Source organism: Lampetra planeri, chromosome 38 (assembly GCF_965212315.1).
Source record: "Lampetra planeri chromosome 38, kcLamPlan1.2.h2, whole genome shotgun sequence".
NCBI lineage: Eukaryota > Metazoa > Chordata > Hyperoartia > Petromyzontiformes > Petromyzontidae > Lampetra > Lampetra planeri.
The window spans coordinates 4,791,095-4,799,615 of record NC_136144.1 but is presented as its reverse complement, the minus strand read 5'-3'; positions in this window follow the sequence as shown (position 1 = coordinate 4,799,615).

Below are 8,521 nucleotides of genomic sequence, written 5' to 3'. Positions count from 1 at the left end.
GAAAAACGGCTCACAACTCCCAAATGATTGGCGTTTGGCGACGCTTTCAAGCGTCCGTGCGCGTCACGTCAGGGCACCTGCAAGCGATCGATATAATAACAAAAAAACGAGCGGCTGGCGGCCACAGTTGCTGCGAACTGGGACGTGGGATTGGCTGGGAGGTTCAACTTGGGGATGGCGTGGTTGGTGGGTGGGCAGGGTAGAAGGCGGTAAGATGGGATGACGAGCTGTAAGACCGTTGGGGGCGGTTAAGTAAGAGAGAAAGGTGATTGGTGGAGAAGAGGAGGAGGAGGTGTGGCACAACAAGAGGACATTCCGGAAGGTTCTATAAAAGGAGGGAGAGGGGTCGTGGAGAGAGTACGCGGTCTTTTTTGGTGGCGGAGATTCCAGAGCGTTGTGGTGCCGTGGGAATTTACTGACTTGCAGTGGTTGTTGTACGCATGTTTGCACGTGTGTACGTTGAACGTCTTTCGCGCCGTACGTAGCCAACCGCGCTAATCAGAAGTATCTTCGCTGCAGCACGTGACATTTTGCAGAAAATCCAAGTTGACACCACCTGGGCAAGGTCAAATATAATGGAAACCTATTTGTCGTCATATCACTCAGTGCCCCGTCCACCGCCGCCCATGGAACTAAACGGATATATCCCTTGTTAGAGCTTTAAAGGACAACATGCAGCGTGTTCTGCTATAACGTGGTAGTAGTTGCCTTCCTGGAGAACAACCAAGTAAAATTTCGATTTAAAGCTTTCGTGACTGCAGGGATTCATCTTCTTGGCTCTTTCGGTAAAGTCACGTAGAAGGGAAGTAATAAAATAATGTTATTTTATTATGTTTTATTTTTATTATTTTATTACTTCCCTTCTACGTGACTTTACCGAAAGAACCAAGAAGAACAACCAAGTTATGGAAAAAACGGCGTGGCAAAGTGCAGCCCACGATAGCACGCGAGATGCGTGATGCAGGCCGAACAAAGACTGAGGCGCGTGGGTAGCATCTCGAAGCATCCAGCAGCATCCCAATGCCCTGTGCGATGAAGCTATGCCGAGACAGCCGCACGACCGCTTGTTCCTACTCGCGCTGCGACGCAGTTCCATTGTGTCCAATTCATATCCGCGTTATAAAAACATGCGTTCCCTAGTACATTCGTCATCGCGTTATATATCCAATTCGCGTTATGAAAACAGGCGGACTGTACTCACCTTTCTACATAAACTATTAGCGAAGGCACCAGTGACTGGACGGTTGCCAAGGGTCAAATCTCGGTGACCCATATCTGCGAAATGGGCGGTCACATTTACCTAAACCTTGGGTGGAAGCAATTCTTTGCCAAATACAAAAGTGGTCCGCCAAATTTCACCGAAAGCTGATTCATTTGGTGTGGAAATTGCCCCAAAGCGGAGAAAGATACGATGAGCTGGAATTTAAATAGTGCGGGCAGGGTGGTGGTGGTGGCGGTAAACTCTCGTGCATTCAAGAGAATAGGTTTTGCAACGATGCATTGATTTGCCGTCAATTGAAATTGATCATTGTGGCCGTGATGCAGGTATCTGATCGTGTGGGAGAGAATCGCCTGTTCAAGAGTCATTAAAACGTTACATCGAGGCTCTGGGAGTGGACACAACTTTACAAACGAGAGGCAAAAACGCGAGCCAGAAGAGAACCCGATTCCTGACTTGAACCTCAAGGAAGATGTTTTGACAATAGTTGTGCAAGATCCATCTAAAATAGTTTCTTATAGCTCCATAGTTCCCTCGTTATGGTTGGGAGCCTGCTGCTGTTACGTGTGGGGTGGTGGCAATCGGTTCCGAACCTCACAGCACTTGGTTCTGAGTAAAGCAGCAGTCGGGGCGATTGATGATGCAGCAGTCAACGATTCACTCCACTCACCCACCCATTAACTCACTCACCCTGACACCCAGTCACTCAGCGATGGATGATCCAGCAGTCACCCATTCACTCACGCACCCACACATTCAGGGTGATTGATGATACAGTACTCACCAATGCACTCCACTCACCCACCCATTCACTCACTCACCCTCACACCCAGTCACTCAGCGATGGATGATCCAGCAGTCACCCATTCACTCACTCACCCACACATTCAGGGTGATTGATGATCCAGTACTCACCAATGCACTCCACTCACCCACCCATTCACTCACCCAATGATCAATCATGATCTTAAATTATAATTGAGGAATCCGATGAGCTATAAAGTTATTTTTCGCAGATGTCCAGTAGGGGCGGGGCAGCAAGTTACAACAGACAATACAACAACGCGATAGGAGTGCAAAGTACGTGAAAGGTAAACAAATAACTAAAATAAATCCGTGTTTTTCTTACCAGCTGAGGCCCACTGAGCTATTAGCTTCTTTTTCAGGAGCGACCTGGCTATCAAAATGATAGCTCAGCGAAGTGGCTTATCATCATCATCACGTGGACATTTATAGCAGCCAGCAACTCGCTGTGGGGACAGTCAGAGACGGAGAAAGAAACCAAGGGACGGGGATGGAGGAAAGGCGCAAGGTTTAAGGAGAATCGAGGGGGATGCCTAGGTGGTGGTGGGTGGCTACGTAAGCGCGGGGCTGCCATGGGGAGGGAGCTACCTCCTCCGACGACGCTGACTCGAGGTACCGCGTGAGTCGTGCTGCTAAAGCAATGCAGGCGGTGGTGGTGGTGGTGCCTTATCCGGCACCACTCGTGCGGACTTTTAATAATAATTGAAATTGATAAAGCGCCCTTGAACAATGGTTCTCAGGGCGCTATGCAATGGAAAGGCGGAACATGGTTTGAACAAGAAGCAAGTAAAGAAGAATTTACACCATTGGAACCTCCTTTGCCAGTAGCAAAATATGATAATTGTATTTTTACCCTTTTATCTGGCAACAATACTGACACCTTTTTTTTCCGTGCGCCTTTTGGCGTCATCTGATCCAACACCATGTGAGACTAGGCTCTAAGAAAAGCTGTCTCGGGTGTGGACCAATCAATTTCAAGCACAGTGCGTACCTTATCAGAGTTGTGTTTTTTTGTTTGCATTCCGACCGCGGGTATTGTGGTTAATGCAAACATGACTCCTCGTAAAAAAGATGTCAGTTTTGTCGCCAGATAAAAGGGTAAAAATCCAATTATCAAGTAAAAAGAAGTTAAGACGTTTAAAAATAACTAAAAGAGAAAGCCATTTAAGAACGGATGCGTTTTCAGTCGAGATTAGAATTGTTGTAAGTGTCCCGGAAGTCCCCTTGACCCCGAAAAGGGAGCAAGGCGTTCCAGAGTTTCGGTGCCGCAAACTGCAAAGGCGCCGTCACCACAACCTCCTCCAAGTTGTGACTGCGAGGGTCGCGAAGTGGGATCGTGGCAAACACGCCGCTGTCTCCATGGGCGGCAAACCGACGGGCAGCTCAGCTGCTCGGAGCACAACTCCCGTCCGTGTGGTTCTGCAATCCGTCTCCTTTTTAAATGCTTTATATTAAGTTCGCTTGCTTGCGCGCTTACGACCGTGCAAATCTTTCGGTCGTTTTTTAACCCACTTCCCGTGATCCAATCGAGCTCACATTTTGCACACAGACTCGTTGTCCGTGTAGCAACGCTCACGACTCGTTCACACCGGATAGTTGGAGGCACACTGGTTTATTAACACCATACGTTATGACATACACACTTGAGGGGGTATCGGCCCCCTCACCCGTCTATCTGAGGACACACCTCCTAGCTAACCCTAGCCTGCCTCAGAGTCCTCCTCTCGTGGACTAGGGGAGGATATCTTGGCCCGACACTGGTCAGTCGGGCCCGGTACTCAGAGTCCAGACCAGCACTGGCTCTGGCTCTGGTACCACGCCACTGGCTCGAGCCTGCGCGGTCCTGACAAGGACGGCGTACCAGGGGGAGACCAGGGCTCTATCTAGGACGTCTTCCGTCTTCTCTTCTTAGCTCACACATCACTCCCGAGCCCCCCGATACATTCCCCTTTTATACACCCCCCTCCCTGAGGGGTGGGGCCCCGGGGGATCGTAACGTCCGAAGCGCGGACGTCGTAGAGGCCACCTGCCCGTGCACTGACGTAGCCCCGCCCACTGTGCTTGTTTACCATAGGCTGCCATGCATAACGGGCTCTCTGTAACACCCCTACATCACTCCCCCCCACATAGCATGCAGCCGTCCCGGCTGCCAACATACAAAAATTTGACAATAAAGGTGCCTTCACCCCCTGACCGCGCGTGTGCCTCACTATTTTTGAACCATAACAGGAAACAGAACAAGACGCAACGACAAGATGAGAAACAATCCGTCGCACCCCCCCCCCGAATAAATACGAATTCCGTAAAAAAACAGCCTATATACAATCAGCAGGGAACCCACCACGCACACACAACAACGGTGAACCCAACATATGTACATCCGAGGAGCGGGAAACACACCATCCACACAACACCCAATAAACACAACACGCGCGTCCTTGCAGCGGGCCCCTCACACGGGGTAACCGCGCGTGGCGGACCATCAGGTAGCGACTGTCCGTCTTGAGGTGAGCATTCATCTGACTCCGCGTGACCCTCGGTATCCGCAGGAGGGGTGATCGGGCGTGAGCCCGTCACTCCTGATGCTCCTGAAGGTGGCACAGCCGGCAAGGCATTAGGTGAGAGCGACGGAGACGGACCCAGCAAGTCGGCCGACCCCCCACATGTTTGGCCACGCGCGTGTGAAGTGGGGTTGTGTACCGCAGCGAAGGGTTTTAATCTGGAGGGGTGCACGAACCATCGCCGCTTCCCCCACTTGATGCGCACGCACTGCGGACGTAACACCTCCACCACTTCCACAGGGCCCCGCCACGGCCGCACCAGTTTAGAGGAGGTTGCCAGTGGCACCTGGGGGCAGTGCAACCATGCCTTGTCCCCCGGCTTCCACTGCAACATGTGCGCTCGACTCAATCTAAGGCGCTCATTCGCCTTCTGACGGAGGTCAGGGTTTTGCATTGCAGCATCCCGTGCCTCGGTCAATTTGTCCAGATTAAATTTAACGTGGTCAGCCAGATTAGTTTTTCCCTGCGGCACGGGGATCCGCAACTGGGCACGAACAGGCGGGTCTGGTTCTCGGCCGTACATGAGGTAAAAGGGAGAAAACCCCGTAGCCGCATGGGGTGCCATCCGGTACGCCGCCAAGACCCCCTGAATTTGTAGGTCCCAATCCGTTTGCGAGTCCGAAACTTGTTGTGATAACATGGACGAGATGGTGCGATGCAAACGTTCGACCATCCCGTCAGTTTGTGGGTGATATGGGGAGGTCCGAATTTTCTTTGTGCCCAGGAGATCACAGACTTGTCTGAGTAGTTTACCGGAAAAATTTCTGCCCTGGTCGGTCAGCAGCCTCTCCGGAGCACCTTTGTCCAGGACATAACCCTGAACAAAGGCCTCCACGATGGCTGCTGCCGACTGGTTGGCCAGAGGCCAGGCCATAGGCCAGCGTGTAAAATACTCGACACCCGTCAACAAATATCTATTTCCTCTGGGGGTGGCGGGGAATGGTCCCAAAATGTCGAGAGCGACCAGCTCGTTTATCCTGGACACTTTAATCGATTGCAAGGGCGGGTTAGACTCCCGTGCCGGCGGTTTGCGTTGTGCACATTGAGGGCATGATCCCAACAAATCCCCAACATCCCTCGTCATGCCGGGCCAGTAAAAATCAAGTTGCAGCAAGGCGAGAGTCTTTTGGGTCCCCTGGTGTAGGAGGCGCTCATGAGCGGCCCATACCACCCTACCCCGCAACCCAGTAGGGACCACCAGCCGATGTCGACGTGACTTCCCGTCCCAATGCATTAGCAGACCTTGGCACATTTCCCATGCGTCGGAACCACCTCTTTTTCCCCCCGCCGCACCGCCAACGCGACGTCGCCACCCGAGGAGGGAGACATCCTCCATCTGGAGGCGCCCCCATTCAATGACGGGCAACCCCAACAGGGAATCTTTGCCCTGTTGTTCGATCGAATTAGGAACCACTGCATCGTCGTCGTTGGCGGCCGCCAAGACAGGTACCGATGTGTCCCCTGGAGGCCGGCAACGTCCAGACCCCAGGAGGCATGCACACTCGGAGGTGGTTGGCAAGCGTGACAGAGCGTCCGCGTTGGTGTGGCGAACGCCCTTACGGTATGTGGTTTGGAAATCGTAATCCTGGAGGACCTCCAACCATCGGGACAATTGTCCCGATGGCTGTTGAACCCTCAGGGCGTACTGCAGTGCCGCATGATCTGTGCGGACGGTGAAATGCCGACCGTACAGATATGGGCGATACTGTTGGACGAAATGGACAATTGCCAACAGTTCCCTACGGGTGACACAATATCGTTGCTCCGCTGGAGACAACACCCGACTGCCGTACGCAACCACACGTTCCACGCCGTCAACCACCTGGGAGAGCACGCCCCCAATACCCGTGTTGCTCGCATCGGTGTCGAGCAAGAACGGTTTAGAAAAATCAGGGTAAATCAGGGGAGGAGCGTTTACCAAAGCGTCCCGAAGGGAGCAAAAAGCAGCTTCCTCCTCCTGACCCCAGCAGAACCGAACCCCTTTAGATGTTAAAGCATGTAGGGGTTTGGCGATAGTCGCAAAATTAGCGACGAAGCGTCTATAATACGACGCAAACCCAATAAAACTCCTAACCTCTCCCACTGAGGTGGGAGTCGGCCAGGAGCTGACACACTGCGTTTTGGCGGGATCGGTAGAAATACCTGAGCGCCCCACGATGTGCCCCAAATAACGCACCGACTGCGTAACAAATGGCATTTTTGGGGCTTAAATTTCAAATTAGCAGCCCGCATCTTTAGGAAAACCGCCCGCAACCTCTGGAGATGTTCATCAAAAGTTTTGCCAAAGACAATGACGTCATCCAAATAAATCAGGCACGGCTCCCATTGCAAACCAGCCAAAACCAATTCCATCAACCGCTGGAAAGTTGCCGGCGCTGAGTGTAAGCCCATCGGCAACCGGTTGAATTGAAACAGGCCGTGCGGAGTACGGAAAGCAGTTTTAGGCTTTGAATCATCGTCCAGAGGAAGCTGCCAGAATCCCGAAAGTAAGTCCAATGTGGAGAAGAATCGCGCTCCCGCCAAGGCGTCAAGCGATTTGTCCATCCGTGGGAGCGGGTATGCGTCGGCAACCGTAATTTTATTAAGGCGCCGAAAGTCAACGCAAAACCGCAACGAACCGTCCTGCTTCTTAACCAGGACGATCGGCGCTCCCCAAGGGCTGTTGGAGGGAGAAATGATGTCGGCGGCTAGCATGTCATCAACAGCCGATTTGACATGGTCCTTTTCAGCGGGACTCAACCGAAAAGGATTCTGGCGTATTGGCGCGCTGTCACCCGTATCAATGTGGTGACGCAGCAGATGAGTGCAGCCCAAATCGTATTTATCCCGACTGAAAACGTCGGAAAATTCCCGCAGTAGTGTCTTAAGACGTTGGCGCTCTAAATTTGAGAGGTCCGTCGATCCCGCGCAAAGCGCCTCGAGCCACCCTTCATCGCTGTCCGAATGTGGCCGCGGTGCAGGGACAGCGCCGACATGACTCGCGACGGGTTCCTCACAGGGCACCGGCGTTGCGTGAGCAAGCACGGTCCCCTGTGGGACCACCACCGTCTGCGAGCCCACATTGAGGACCGCGATGAAGGGTTCTCCTTCCCCTCTCACTATGGTCTGGGCCGGGAGTAAATTAGGTCCACTGACCCCGGCCCTAGACGGTCCCAACAGAACCCCTTGAGCCCCAATGCCCTTAGCGAAGGGCCGCCGAAGTTTCAAGGGGATCAACATTTGCGCCCCCGGAGGAACGCGCACCGTTCTATCTACGAACGCCGGCACCGTCGCGAACGCCGTCCGGCTCGTAGCGGGGGATGGCAGAAACGCCATGCGTCGGCCCGATGGGAGCTCAATGCATCCCTGGTCGATTAATATTCTAATCGGCATTTTGGCCAGGAAGTCCGTCCCCAGCAGGCACGGAACCGCCAGCGAGGAGGAAACAAAAATCGGCCCAGATAATTTAATATCCCCGACACAAATCTGGGCTCGAATTTGTCCGATGATGCCAAGTGAACCCCCGTTAGCAGCAAAGAATGGTACATTAACAGGCATCAAAGGACGGCTCTGGGCAGGGAGAATGTTATAAATCAACTCCGAAATAATGGTCGCCGATGCCCCTGTATCGACCAGGATGCGCACCTCGACCCCATCGATGTGACCCACAACGGCCGACGACCCCGACGACGCGGCTACAACCCGATGGGCCAACACGGACCACTGGCTGGGTTCAATGTGAGTACCCAGAGCGGTGCGTGTTGGTGCCATGGTACGCGGTGTTTGAGTGTGTGATGGGCGTGTGCGTGGGCCAAACATGAGGGGTGCCGCGACTCGCCGGATTATGATGGTGGAGCTTGTGACGAGGGCCGGCGTCCCGTTGAGGTGTCGTCCCGCGCTGCCGAGGAGAGCGGCACCCCGAGGCGACGTGGCCCCGGATGCCGCAGTTATAACAGCG